Source organism: Trichechus manatus, unplaced genomic scaffold (assembly GCF_000243295.1).
Source record: "Trichechus manatus latirostris isolate Lorelei unplaced genomic scaffold, TriManLat1.0 scaffold00068, whole genome shotgun sequence".
NCBI classification, from domain to species: Eukaryota; Metazoa; Chordata; class Mammalia; order Sirenia; family Trichechidae; genus Trichechus; species Trichechus manatus.
In genome coordinates this window covers 4,511,336-4,521,250 of record NW_004444004.1, presented here as the reverse complement: position 1 = coordinate 4,521,250, position 9,915 = coordinate 4,511,336, and positions in this window count along the sequence as shown.

Here is a 9,915-nt window from a genome sequence, read left to right as displayed (position 1 = left end):
AACCATTCTGGCTATCCTTTTCCAAATTATTCCACCATCATTAACATAAACTCACTGCTCCTTAAGCTTCTCATCTAACCTTTCAAGATGCTGTTGTCAATTTTATCCCACATAGATAATTCTATGAAAAAGCACAATGCTCAAGGCAGACATATTTTACTAATTAAGGAGGCCTGGTGGTGCAATGGTTAAATGCTCAGCTGCTACCCAGAAGATTGGTGGTTCAAACCCACCAGCTGCTCCACGGAAAAACACCTGGTGATCTGTTCCCACAAAGATTACCACCTAGGAAACCCTACGGGGGCAGTTCTACTCTTTCCTATAGGGTCTCTATGAGTTGGAATCGACTCAACTGTATACAGCGACAACAACATTGTTTGGTTCAAAGCAGACTTCAGGGGCTAGTTTTGGTAAAAGATTATCTCAGGACAATAGTTTCAGGTGTTCATCCAGCCTGAATAGTTCCAGAAGGTCTGGATTCCACTGAGAATTTGAAATTCTGTTTCATTTTCTCACCTTTTAATCAGGATTCTTCTAGAGAATCTTAGATCAAAATGTTCAATAATTGTAGCTGGGCACCACCCAGTTCTGGTCTCATGGCATAGGAGGCAGATGTTCATGGAGGCAACATTTCCTCCTCCAATTCCTGACTCTACTTCCTCTGCTACTCCAGGTGAATTGAGACCTATTGTTGTAGCTTGGATGGCCAGTTGCAAGCTTCTAAGACTCTAGGTACCGTGCAATGATCGATGAGGTAGAACAGAAGCACTGAAAAACAATATTAGACCAATTGACTGAGATGTCCCATGGAATCATGACCCTATACCTCCAAACCAAGAAAACAAATCCCGTGAGGTGTTTGGTTGTACATAAGCAGTATTAGCAGCTGCTCTTTTTAAAAAACATTATTGTAAAAATATGTATAACACAATGTTTGCCAGTTCAACATTTCTCAAATGTACAGCTTAGTAATATCAATTTCATTAATTGGTTTGCACAACCATTACCCTTAATCTGTACCAAGTTTTCCATCACCACAAACAGAAACTCAGTGCTTCCCAAACAGTGGCTCCCGTTCTGCCCTTCCCTCCCACCAGAAAAAGATGTGAAGTCCTGATATGTGCTACAACATTTATGATCCTTGAAGAAATTATACTGAGTGAAATAAGTCAATCACAAAAGGACAAATACTGTGTGATCTTACTTATATAATATGACAAGAATAGGCAATATATAGAGTTCATTCATTTTCTTAATGGTTTCTTTTCATTAGGAGAGATGTTTAATTTTGATGAAGTTTAGTTTATCAATTTTTTTGTTCTACAGTTATTCCTCTTTGTGTCCTAAGAATTATTTGCCTATCCTCAGGTCATAGAGATGTTCTCTTATGTTTTCTTCTAAAAGCTTTATGGTTTAAGCTTTTACATTTAGATATATGATCCATAAAACCCCCTGCCATCCAGTCAATTCTGACTCCTGGCGACCCCATAGGGTTTCTGAGGCTGTAAATCTCTATGGAAGCAGACTGCCACATGGTTTCAAACCACAGACCTTTGGTTAGCAGTCATTTGCTTTAACCACTGTGCAACCAGGGCTCCTACTATTATATTTTGCGTATGGTTCAAAGTAAGGATCAAGGTTCATTTATTTTTTCCTATTTGGATGCCCAGTTTTACAGAACCATTTGTTGAAGAGACTTTAGTTTCACCATTGGATTGTTTTGGTATCTTTTTAAAAATCAAATGACTATGTAAGTGTGGGTCTGTTTCTGGGCTTTCTATTCTGTTTCATTGCTCCTTTTGTCAATACTTATGTCAATATCATAGGGCCTTGATTAGGGTAGTTTACAGCAAGCCTTGAAGTCAGGCAGAGTAAGTCCTCTGAATTTGTTCTTTTTAAAGATTGTTTTGTATATCTATGTGCTTTGCATTTCCAAATAAATTTTAAAATTTGCTTGTACATTTCTACAAAAAAAAAGCCAGGTAGAATTATATTTGGGATGTCATTGAATCCTAGATCAATTTGAGAAGTATTGACATCTTAACAAGATGAGTTTTCCAATCCATGAACATGGTATCTCTATCCATTTATTTAGATCTTCTAAATTTTTCTTCTCAATACTTTGTACTTTTCAGTTTAGAGGTCTTAGCACAACTTTTGTTAAATTTATTCCTAAGTATTTTATGTTTTTGATGCTATTGTAAATAGAATTGATTTTCCAATTGTTTGCTGATAGTATAAAAGTGCAGTTGATTTTAAAATTATCATTCTATCATGTGACTTTACTAAATACACTTATTAGTTCCACTAGTTATTTTACAGATTCCTTAGGATTTTCTATGTAAATAAACATGTTATATGCAAGTAGAGATAATTTTAGTTCTTCCTTTCTGATATTTATGGTTTTTTTCAATTGTCTTATTGTAATGGCTAGGCCCTCCAGTACAATGTTTGTTGAAAGTGGTCAAAATGTTCCATATTTCACCATTAAGTATGATGTTAGCTGTACATTTTTTTTTGTAGATATTCTTTATGAGATGGAGGAAGTTTCCTTCTATTTCTAGCTTTCTGAGAGTTTTTATCACAAATGAATGTTGATTGTGTTAACTTTTTTCTGCATATATTTATGTGATTATATTTCTCTTTATATTGTTAATGTTAACATGGTAGATTATATTGATTGACATTCAAATGCTAAGTAAAAATATTGCTAGATTTTATTTGCTAATACTGGGTTAAGGATTTTTGCCCCTGTATTCATGAGAGATACTAATATTTAATTTTCTTTTTTTAAAAATATGTTTGTCAGATTTTGGTGTGGAGTTATGCCAACCTCATAAAATGAGCTGAAAAATGTTTCCTTTTTTTTCTATTTTCTGACTAAATTTATGTGAGATTCATGTTATTTCTTCCTTAAATGTTTGATAGACTTCACCAGTAAAACCGTCTGGTTTTTAAATTTTATTTACAGAAAAGATTTCTGACAATAAACTCTATTTCTTTAATAGATATGGTGTTATTCAGATTTTCTCTTTTATCTTCTGTCAGTTTCGGTAAGTTGTATCTTACAAGTAATTTGCCCATTTTATCTACAGGGCTGAATATGTTGGCTTAAATTTGTTCATAATATTCCCTAATATGCTTTTAATGCATGTACATGTTTAGTGGTAACCCCTCTTTCATTTCTGGTGTTGGTAATTTGTGTTTTCTCTGTTTTTCCTCCCTTGATTAGTCTAGCTAGGTGTTTATTAATTTTGTTAATGTTTTCAAAGAATCAGTTACTGGCTTTATTAATTTTCTCTATTTTTTTGTCTGTTTTCTATTTCATTGATTCTTGTTCTTTATTATTTTCTTCTTTCTACCTTGGGTTTAATTTCTTCTTTTTTTTTACCTTCTTAGGGTAGAAGCTTAGATTATTGAATCTGAACTTTCTTATTCTCTAATATAAGTGTTTAAAGCTATAAATTTTCTTCTATGCCTAGCTTTAGTGGCATCCTATGAATTTTGATAGATTGTATTTTTATCACTCACTTTCAAATATTATTAAATTCCCTCGTGATTTTTTATTTGACCCATGGATTATTTAGAAGTGTGTTTTTTAATTCTCAAATATTTTTAATTTTCTGGATATTTTATAGTTATTGGTTTCTAACATAATTGCACCATGGTCAGAGAACGTAGTCTGTATGATATCAATATTTTAAAATTTTGAAACTTGTTTTAGTCTCCAATATATAATCTCTCATAAAGTATATACCATCAACACATGAAAAGAATGGGTACTCTGAAGTTGTTAGGTGTAGTGGTCTATAAATATTACTTGAGTCATGGTGGTTGATAGTGTTGTTTAAATTATGTATGTCTTAACCGAAATTTTTGTCTAGTTTTTGTATCAATTGCTGAGATGGGGTGTTAAAATCTCCAACTATGATTGCATAATTATGTATTTTTTCCTTTAATTCGGTCAATTTTTGCTTCATGTATTTGGAGACTCTTTTCTTAGGCATATACACATTTATTCTTTTTATATCTTTCTGATATATTTCCCCTTTTGTCATTGTATTTTTGCTTTTTATCTCTGATAATACTCTTTTTCTTGAGGTCTAATTTATCTGATATTAATATACTAAAACCAAACCAAACTCATTGCTGTCAAGTCGATTCTGACTCATAGTGACCTTATAGGACAGGATAGAACTTCCCTATAGGGTTTCCGAGGCTGTAAATTGTTATGGAAACAGACTACCACATCTTTCTTCTGTGGAGCAACTGGGGGTTCGAACCATGCCACTTTAATTTTCTTATGCTTATTGTTTTATTGGTATATATTTTTTTAGTCACTTATTTTCAACCTGCCTTGCCTTTATTATTTAAAGTACATCTCTTATAGTCACTACAGAGTTGTATTGCTGTTTTGATTTTGACAATGTCTGCCTTTTAATTGGAATGTTCATTAACATTTATTGTAACTATTGACATGATTGGATTTAGACTAGCATTCTATTATTTGTTTTCTGTTCGTCCCCTCTGCTTTTTGTTCTTTTCCTCCTCCTATTTTGATTTCTTCTGGGTTATTTGAATATATTTTAGAATTCAATTTTAGTTAGCATATTGGCTTTTTTAATTATACTTTTTTACATTACTCTTTTAGTGATTGCTCTAAGGATTACAATATACATCCTTAACTTTTTACTGTCCACTTAGTATTTTACCACTTCATTTCTATAAAATGTAGAAATCTTGCAAATAAAATCTAGCAATATTTAAAAAGGATAGTATATCAGGACCAAATGAGGTTATCCCAGGAATGCTCATTTCCCTACTGATGGACATTTAGGTTTTTTTTCTCTTTTATGAATGTTATGGATTGAATTGTGTCCACCCAAAATATCTGTCAACTTGGCTGGGCTATGATTCCCTGTGTTGTGTGATTGTCCGCCATTTTATCATCTGATGTGATTTTCCTATGTGTTGTAAATCCTGTCTCTATGATGTTGATGAGATGGATTGGCAGCAGTTGTGTTGGTGAGGCAGAACTCAATCTGCAAGATTGAATTGTGTCTTGAGCCGGTCTCTTTTGGGATATAGAAGACAGAGGCGAGCAGAGAGACATGGGGACCCTATACCACTAAGAAAACAGTGCTGGGAGCAGAGCGCATCCTTTGGACCTGGAGTTCCTGCGCGGGGAAGCTCATAGACCAGGGAAAGATTGATGAGAAGGACCTTCCTCCAGAGCCGACAGAGAGAGAAAGTCTTCCCCTGGAGCTGACACCCTGAATTTGGACTTCTAGCCTACTAGACTGTGAGAGAATAAACTTCTCTTCGTTAAAGCCATCCACTTGTGATATTTCTGTTAAAGCAGCACTAGATAACTAAGACAATGAATAACACCATAATGAACATCCTTGTACATGCCTCTTTATGCACATAGAGGAATATTCTTCTAGGAATAAATACCTAGATGTAGAATTTCTGGGCCAAAATGTAATTGTAATCCCCCAAAATATATGTTGAAGTCATAACCCCTGGTACTTGTGACTTCTAACCTTGTTTAGAAGTCGGGTTAAGTTAACATGAGGTCATACTGGAGTAGGGTGGGTCCTATAAAACAGGAGAAGAGACACAGAGAGACAGACAGAGGAAACACAGCCATGTGAAGATGCACCTACAAGCCAAGGAATGCCTGGGGCTACCATAAGCTGGGAGAGATAAGAAAGGTCTTCCCCTAGAGAGTTTAGAAGAAGTATGGCCTGGCTGACACATTGATTTGAATTTCTGACCTCCAGAACTGTAAGACAATAAATTTTTGTTGTTTAAAGCCACCCACTTTGTGGTACTTATTTATGGAAGCCCTAGAAAACTAATACATTTCTGTTTTGTGTGTAATGTGCAATAAAGCAAATGAATAATTTAGTGATATTCTGATTTTATCAACCCCACTGTCCTTGAGAACCAGGATTCTTAGTCTGGGAAGAAAGCGACATAGATGTAAGATAGATGAGGTTTAGAAAGTCCCATGTCATCCTGAGTTTGAATTAGAAGTGTTAATATAAACTCATAGGGTATTTTACTTAACCAACACACACACACACACACACACACACACACACTGACCAATCCACACACACACACACGCACGCACGCACGCACGCACGCACGCACGCACGCACGCACGCACACACACACACTGACCAATCCAGTAGTAATAAACATTTATAGTGTTCAGATAATGGTCTGAAAATGACATTTCACATAGAAAATATAGCCTCCTGGAGAAACAGCTGATCAAAATCTAGAGTAGGAAATGTATAAGATGAGCCCAGAATATCTTGTTAAAACCAATAGCAAGTAAGCTATCAAAGAGCTCTAGGGCAGTATCAAAAGAATTCATGAGCAAACTTGACGCTCAAACTTTTTTCATCCCCAACAAGAATAATAACCTTAGTGGCTCAAAACACATCAAATATGTTTAAATCCATGAGTTGATAATGATAGTAGAAAATCTAATTGGTCCTCTTTCAGGGATGCTAGGAAACCATGCTTTTACTTTGGGAAATGATAAATAAAGGCAAAGAAGCATTTATCCTGCCCATTTGGTGAATTTTTCACTGCTGATATTGCATTTTTCACCTCTTGCAAGTTTCATTTGGTTGTTTTTTTGTATCTTCCATTTCTCTCCTCATTATAATAATGTTTTATTTTATGTCCCTGCATGTATATATAATAGCTACATTAAAGTCCATGTTTACTAATATTATCATCTCATGATTTGAGCTCATCTATTATAGGGTCACTATGAATCGGAATCAACTCGATGGCAACGGGTTTGGTTTTTTTGGTTTACTAACCAAAAGGTTGGCAGTTTGAATCCCCCCAGTGGTGCCACAGAAGAAAGCCCTGGTGATCTGCCTTTGTAAAGATTTTAGCCAAGAAAACACTATGGAGCTCAGTTCTACTCTGCAACACATGGGGTTGCTATGAGTTGTGTCAATTCTACCTTCAAAATCTATTCAGAATCTGGTCTTCTTCGCCATGAGACCAGAACATATCAATACTAAATGTTTTTATCAAAGATTCTGTAGAAGAATCCTGATCAAAAGAGGGAAAATGCAGAATGTGATTTCAAATTCTGATGGAGTCTAGACTTTCTGGAGCCATGGAGGCTGGATGAACCCCCGAAACTATTGTCCTGAGATAATCTTTAAAACTTAAACCAAAAATATCTCCTGAAGTCTTCCTTAAACCAAACAATAGTTTAGCTTAATTAATAAACAATGTCTGCCTTGAGCATTGTGCTCTTTTGAAAACTATCTATCTATATGGGATCAAACTGACAACAGCAACTTGAAAGTTTAGTTAGGAAACTTAGGGGCAGTGTGTTTATGTTATTGGAGGAGGAACAATTCAGAAAAGGAGGGTGAGAATGATTCCACAACTTGAAGTATATAATCAATGTCACTGAATTGTACTTGCAGAAATTGTTGAATTGATGTATGTTCTGTTATGTATATTCTCAAAAACAACAAAAAATAAATTTAAAAAAATCTATTCAGAATCTGACCATTTCTCACCATGTCCACTCTCCTGCCCTGGCCCAAGTGACCACCATATCTTGCATGGTTTATTACAATATCCTTCTAACTGATATTCCTGCGAGAGTAATCCTATTAAAATGCAAGACAAGACAGATGTCACTCCTCTGCTCAAAATCCTCCAATAAATAGTTTATTGTCTCACTCAGAGCTAAAACCAAAATCCTGACCATGACCTTCAAAGCCCTACATGATCTGGCCCTCTTTCTTCTCTAACCTCATCTCCTTACCACTTTCTCCCTCTCTTGATCTTCTCAAACCACACTGGTCTCTTTGCTGTTCCTCATCCACACCAGGCACTGTCTCACCTCAGGGCCTTTGCACTTGCTGTTTCTTCTACTTGGAATACTTTTCTCCCAGATATCCACATGTCTCACTTCCTTATTCCCTTCAGGTTTTTAGTCAACTGTCACCTTCTCAATTAGATCATTCCCAATCACCCTATCCAAAATTGCAAACCCCGCCCCACCCTCATCACACACACATACTCCTTATCCTCCTCTCTATTTGATCAAAATAGTATATATTATGATTTAACATAGTATATGTTTTGCTCATTTATCTCGTCTATTATCTCTCTCCCTGTCCATTTTTTCTACTTTGTTAACTGATATTCCCCAGAGTTTACAACCATGTTTGGCACATAGCTGATGCTCAGTAAATATTTCTGTAATAAATGAATTAATTATAGAAAGCATATGATAAATTATTTATGGATTACATCTGTCCTTTACTGAATGAACTAGCTCAAACCCAGGATTTAATTCTATTTTTGGATTAAGACAGTTATCAAAGTTGTTAAAGGCATGGGTGCTGGAGTGAAATAGTCTCCGTTTATAAGCTGTGTGAGTTTGGGCAAGCTTCTTAGCTTTCCTGAGCCTTACTTTCCTAATGGGATAAGTGAGCCTCAAGTGAGGCATGTCAGTGAAATGGTCAGCCCAATGACTGGAGCAGGCATCATAGCTATTTTAATTATTAGGAATTGACTCAAAAGATCTGTTCTTTTGCTACAATTCACTTAGGGAAATTGGCTATTACTAGGTTGTTTGCCTATCTGAAAAATGGACAAAGTATGCTTTGCAAGTGTGAAGCAACAAAATAGTTAAGGTTGTTCAAACCATTAGGACCATGGGTCCTAACTTAAATCTCCAGGTTGAATAAATTCCTACCCTAATGGGAACTAGGTATGTTGACTGATTCATCAAAGCCAAGTTATTTGAGTTCATATATGAAGTGGTTAACAAAGCAGAGCTTTAGTCATAACCTCAGTTCAAATTGTAGCTTCATCATTATATGACCTCAAATGAGTTATAACTTAACTCCTTTGAGCCTTAATTTCCTCATCCACAAAATGGGCATAAAAATAGCATCCTGCCTCATGTGAGAAGCAAATGAGATAAAGTATACTTAGCACAGTGTTTGGCACATATTATTATTATAGTTATTATTTCAATAACCCTCATTCAAGCACAGAGGCATTTATTTGGTGTTCTAGTAACTCTAATGCCTAATAAATATTAGATGTGGCAAAAATATTTATTAAATATATGAAGGGATTAAAATTTAAGCCAGGTTGATCTGCTCATTAACACATATCTAAGGTCCATCATCAGAGAACTTTTTGCACTTAAAGACTGTAACATAAACACCAAAAGCACCTTTCAGGAGTGTCAAAGGGCAGGCAGTTGGTGAGAATGATATGATCAGTATTTTTATTTATGCTTTTGAAGCTGCTGAAAAATGGATTAAACCTTTAACATCAAACATATATTGGGAATGGAAGGAGGGAGCTGGAGCTAATATCCAACTGCTACACAAATAGGAAAACTGTTCCCTGAGACTGCCCTTATGATCCCAAACAACCAGAAGATCTAGTCACCACAGTGAAAAAGTCACTTAGAGCTTTTTGCTTGTTTTTTTTGGTTGTTAGTTGCCATTGAGTTGTTTCCTATGTGTGCAGAGTAGAACTGCTGCATTGAGTTTTCAAGGCTGTGACCTTTCAGAAGCAGATAGTCAGGTTTGTCTTCTAAAGTGCCTTTCAGCTACTAGTTGAGTGCTTAAGCATTTGCACCACCCAGGGACTCCTTGGTTATGCGTAGTCAAAACATCAAGTTGATTTAATTTTTCACTTTTCAGCCAGTCTTGCTTTTGGAAATGGAAATGTTTGAGCCTCAATAGGTCATAAGTAGTCACTGAAGCACAAGAAACACTGAAAAGCTAGAGATGTTTCAAGTGTCACCTTTAAGTTTTGAAAATAGTTTTTTTTTTTTTTAATATTTTATTGTACTTCAGGTGAAGGCTTACAGAACAGATAGTTTCTCAT